This window comes from Lutra lutra, chromosome 11 (assembly GCF_902655055.1).
Source record: "Lutra lutra chromosome 11, mLutLut1.2, whole genome shotgun sequence".
In the NCBI taxonomy this organism is placed as follows: domain Eukaryota; kingdom Metazoa; phylum Chordata; class Mammalia; order Carnivora; family Mustelidae; genus Lutra; species Lutra lutra.
Genome location: NC_062288.1, coordinates 32,719,596 through 32,725,277, shown reverse-complemented (window position 1 = coordinate 32,725,277; position 5,682 = coordinate 32,719,596).

The following is a 5,682-nucleotide window of genomic DNA, read 5'->3' as shown; positions in this document are numbered from 1 at the left end:
AGAAAGAAAGGAAGAAAAAGACAAACAAATAAAATGGGAATGTTATTCACCCAAACATCTTCCCCTCAGATACAGATAGACTCAAGTGGATCCATTGGTTACTTACCAGGTCCTTCCTGGTAAATCCCTCTTGACTGAAATGATATTTCCTACATTAACTAAGAACGTTTAAGCTCCTTTGGTTTGGAAAGAGAATATAATGTAAAAAGTTACCAGAGCCAAGTCCCTTTCCAATATGTCATGGTGGTCAAGCAGGCCCTCATATAGAAAGGACGTTCTGCCACCCACTCACCCATTCAGAAAGACAAGGCATTCATTCACTCATCCAACAAGTATGTACTAAAGAAGTACTAATGCCAAACACTGTGGACTCAGGAGTGACAAAAAGATAAAAGACAAAAATTGATGTCCATGAACTTTTATATCCCAGTGGAGAGAGACAGCCAATAAACAAAATAAATAATAACCCCCTTTCTGGCTCAACATTAGCCTGTTTCAAACACATTGTTCCTTGAGGCCACAAAGAGGTGTCAACTGAGTTTTGGCTGGTTGGAATTTGTTTCTAGGCATTTCTCTGCTACTTTTCTTTCTTGCTGGTTATCTCCACTCCAAGGGTTTTCCTTTGCTACTACCTCCAATCCAATGGACTACTACCTCCAATCCAATGCCTGCAATTTAATGAGTTTCTGCTAAAAACAGTACTACCCCCAGTAAGGCCCATTAAACACAGAGATGCAGTGACTGGAAAAGAACCACTGCTTATTACATTTCAAGAAGAAAAAAGCTGGGGTCGCACATTATTTATGAAATGTTTATGATGTCATCCTACACTAACACAAACACAGACTAAGAAAACATAATAAACACAGAAGCTCTTCCCTCAGCCACTTCACTGTTCAAGTCTTTTTTTTTTTTTTTTAAGATTTTATTTATTTATTTGAGAGTGGGAGAGAACGAGAAAGAGAGAACATGGAGGGGCAGGGCGGGGGGCGGGGGAGAGTCAGAGGGAAAAACAGACTCCCTATTGAGCAGGGAACCCAACAAGGGACTGAGTCCTGGGACTCCAGGTTCATGACCTGAGCCAAAGGCAGTCGCTCAACCGATTGAGCCACCCAGGCGCCCCTGTTCAAGTCTTTTAATTGAGAGTTCAAGTTTTCAGTTTTTCAATCTTTTATTTTTTTTTAAAGATATTATTTTTTTTTACAGACAGAGATCACAAGTAGGCAGAGAGGCAGGCAGAGAGAGGAGGAAGCAGGCTCCCCGCTGAGCACAGAGCCCGACGCGGGGCTTGAACCCAGAACCCTAGGATCATGACCCCAGCCGAAGGCAGAGGCTTTAACCCACTGAGCCACCCAGGTGCCCACAGTTTTTCACTCTTTAACCTTTTATGATACTGCTTGACCTAGTAATATGCTAGTTAATCTTCATGCCATATCTCATTATATAGCTAATTAAATACAATAAATCATACATTCAAGATGTAAAAAAATAACACCTATTTTTGAAACAACTTTGTTAGGAAGGAAAGTTATAAAACTTTATTGGGCTCTGCAAATAAATTTGGTAGGGGTGAAGGCTCTGAGCTTTGAACTCCAAAGCTAAATTTCTAATTTGGCTTTTTTTGAAGTGATGGAGCTCCTGTCTATTTTAACACATCTGGTGTGAAGATAAGTCTTCACAGATTTAGAGACAAGTGAACGTGCTTTGGAAGTATTTGCACTTTATCTCTCTGATGAGTGTCTTTTAAGAACAATAAAGAGATTTATTTCTGTCAGGTAGTAGTGAAAATATTATGAAGGCCGTTACTGCTTTGATATTTCATGAAAGACATGGAGCTATGGCAGCTGAAGCCTGAAAAAAGAGGAACCGGACAATGTCTATTGAGTTGAGCAACAGAGAGTAGGGCAAGGAGGGAGCAGAAGGGAGATGACATGTCCTCCATTTAGCTTTTCCTAATAGATGACATTTAGGGAAATCAAAATAACCATACATGTAAGAGAATATCTATTTAAAAGATTCATTGATTATGGTACTTTTTATAGTTCTAGCATGAAGGGCAACCATTTTTCAGATTATAATTCTGTACTAAGAACTCTGCATTACTGAAAATATGAACTTGTCATAAAATGTTAACTGTAAATTTATCCTGACTATAAAATTAAGCATGTTACTGATTTATGATAGAGAAGCTACCAATAACCAATAAACTATTTAGGAGTTGGAAATGGGAGAGTAAATGTCATTCTAAAGAATGAGTTTGGGGGCACCTGGGTGGCTCAGTCGGTTGAGTGTCTGCCTTTGGCTCAGGTCATGATTTCAGGGTCCTGGGATGGAGCCCCAAGTTGGGCTCCCTGCTCAGTGGGGAGTCTGTTTCTCCCTCTGCCTTACTCCCCTGCTCATGATCTCTCTTTCCCTCTCTAATAAATAAATACAATCTTTAAAAAAAAAAAGAAGAAGAAGAAGAATGAATTTGTTCAAAACCATCTTTCTCTTCTGGGACACAAACTTTCAAAATACAGTAAGAGTTGGTATAAGTCAGCACTCCCCACCCTACTGCCCATGACTAAGAGCTACAGGTCCATAATAGGATAGAAGAGGAACTGAGATGAAGTGTTTCTAAGCTTCTAAAGTTATTTGGGAGAGTAATTTTATATCTGTTTAACCTAATAAAATCTATGGGTTTGTATTAGTTATTTTGTGCATTTCATTTTTCCATTAATTTATTTTACAAAAGTATCTCTCTGAAACATACAGAAATTAAAAATAAGGAAAATGAAGAGAAAGGACACACCTTCACCGAAGTTAGAAAACAAACAGAAAAACAGCAAAGAAACAAAAAGAGTAACTGTGAGATAATGGAGTTTTGGCTTTGTTTCCTTTAATTTGTAAGGGAAATTATTTTTTAACATAAGAGAATGCTTATTTCCTCTGCCACTACCTGCAATGACTAGTACCTTTCTTTTTTAAAAATGTTTTATTTATTTATTTGACAGAAAGAGAGGAAGAGTGAGCGCAAGCAGGGAAAGCTGTAGGCAGAGGGAGAAGTAGACTCCCCACTGACCAGGGAGCCTGATGTAGGACTGGATCCCAGGACCCTGGGATCATGACTCAGGCCAAAGGTAGATGCTCAACAGACGGAGCCACCCAGGTGCCCCTGTAAAGCAAATTTTTTGACAAAAATTCTGCCACAGAGGTTAAGACAACTTCTTGGAGGGCATTTTTTTTTTTTTTAATTTCTTTCCTCCTCTCAAGTCCCTGATTTCCTTTAGAGTATGGGCAACTTGCTCTGGCATTGATTTGACTGGGTCAAATATATTGCTTCCATCAGCTTCAATAAAGCAGATTTTTTTTTTCATTTTATTTCATTTGCTAATAATCTCAACAACTTCCTTTTAATTTTTTTCACACAGCCACATATTTCTAATAGAAGTTTCAGACTTAACTAGAGCCAATTTCATATCCTTGGTATTACAGTAGGTAATTGGTTGCTTATCTCTCTTTTTCACTCCTGCCATAGATTTATCCCTACTCAGTGAGTGTCAGTTCCAAAATATGGCTGCTCTTTGTCAAGCTTTCTTTTCATAGGCTTTCGTGGATTAGCATTGGAACTAATGGAAAAAGTCTTACAGTCAAGGGACGATCCTCCCACCATGATCACATCAGCTTCATGACAGAGGCAGACAGTCATACATGTTGTTCCCGCCTCTTCTCCATTGTGTGTATTGCCACAGCTGTCTGGACGTGGTCAGCATATTCAGGGAGCAAAGGAAAACAACAAGTAGGGAAAGCTAAATATTTTCTACCCTGTGAAATAATCAAGTTCTTTACCTAATAAGCAAATTCCTATTGTAGAAAGGACAAGCAGAAGTTAAGCGTCTGAAGGACAACTAAGAAAAACACCCTGAGACAGCAGATCCTAATAGATGAAAACTCAGGGGAAAAAAATCTACCTATAACTTTTTCCCACTTTGTCTAAAACATGCTCTAGGTTGGCTTTACACTTTTTTTCCTGTTTTATGACCTATTTTTGTTTTTTATGTATTTTTTCAAGTTTTTGTTTTAATTCCAGTTAGTTAACACAGTTAACTAATAGTTAATACAGTGTAATATTAGTTTCAGCTGTGCAATATAGTGATTCAAAAATTCCGTATATCACCCAGTGCTCGTCACAACAAGGGCCCTCCTTAGTCCCATCACCTGCCCCACCTCCCCTCTGGGAACCATCAGTTTGTTCTCTATAATTCTTGAGTTGGCTCTCTTTTTTTTTCCCCTTTCCTTTTTTGTTTTGTTTCTTAAATTGTTGGCTTTGCTCTTGAGCAGAAAAAGAATTACAGGGGCTTTCAAAAGGCAGTTCTTTAGTATTGGCAATAAAGAAGAATGAACTACTGATACAACAACACGGATGAATTTCAGAAACATTACATCAATGAAGGAAGCAAGACACAAAAGAGCATACATAGATTGAATTCATTTATATGAAGATCTACCCCCCCAAAAAAAAAAAAAAAAAAACTGATCTCAGTAGTGAAACATATTACCGTAATGAGTACGTCCTGAATGTGAGGGGTAGAAGTAGGTACTGACTTAGAACAGAACTCTCTGGAATCATGGTAATATTCAATATCTTGACAGGAGTTTGGATCACACATGTGTATGCATTTGTCAAACTTCATCAAATGGTATGCTTGATATGTAAGCATCTCCCTGTGTACAAAATGTACCTTAAAAATAGAAACAGAACAGGGCGCCTGGGTGGCTCAGTGGGTTAAGCCGCTGCCTTCGGCTCAGGTCATGATCCCAGAGTCCTGGGATCAAGTCCCGCATCAGGCTCGCTGCTCAGCAGGAAGCCTGCTTCCCTTCCTCTCTCTCTGCCTGCCTCTCTGCCTACTTGTGATCTCTCTCTGTCAAATAAATAAATAAAATCTTTAAAAAAAAATAGAAACAGAACAACTATAGAACCTGTTAATTATATGCATGTTGAAGTGTCTAGAATTACGTATACAAATATCTCCCTTTGAAATTTAGTTCAAAAACTGAGATAGACTGATGGCAAGACAGAGATAGGTACAGATGGATAGATCATATGATTAAGCAAATATAGAAAATATCAATCATAACATCAATGAGAACTATGGGTATTCACCATACAATCCTTTCAACCTTTCTGTATGTTTGAATTTTTTTCATAATAAAATGTTTGTTGGGAGAAAAATAGTTTTTTCCTCTCTGAGTCCAAATGTATCTCCCCAAAATTCTGTCAGGTCCTCTGAAATGGCCCCCATTAAGTACTATAAGACTTGTTAGATCATTTTCCCATATCTTGAAATGAAAACTCAAATGGGATGTAAAAAAAAAAATACTGAGAAGAAGAAACCCCACAATTAAACAACTATTCATATACCTGGTACTGGCAATATCTCATTTAATTCTTTTTTTTTTTTTTTTTTTTTGGCCGGCGCCCGCCCCCCAGCCGGGGCCGGGGGGAGGCTGACCGGGTTGGTTTTGATCTGATAAATGCACGCATCCCCCCCGCGAGGGGGGTCAGCGCCCGTCGGTCATTTAATTCCTGAGAGAACTTAAATCAGGTATTGTTTTGGGTGCCAAGATCATGTTTTTTTTGTGACAATAGCCACTTAAGTTCTACAGTCACTTAAAAGAAAACAGAAAATTACTGTTTCACAC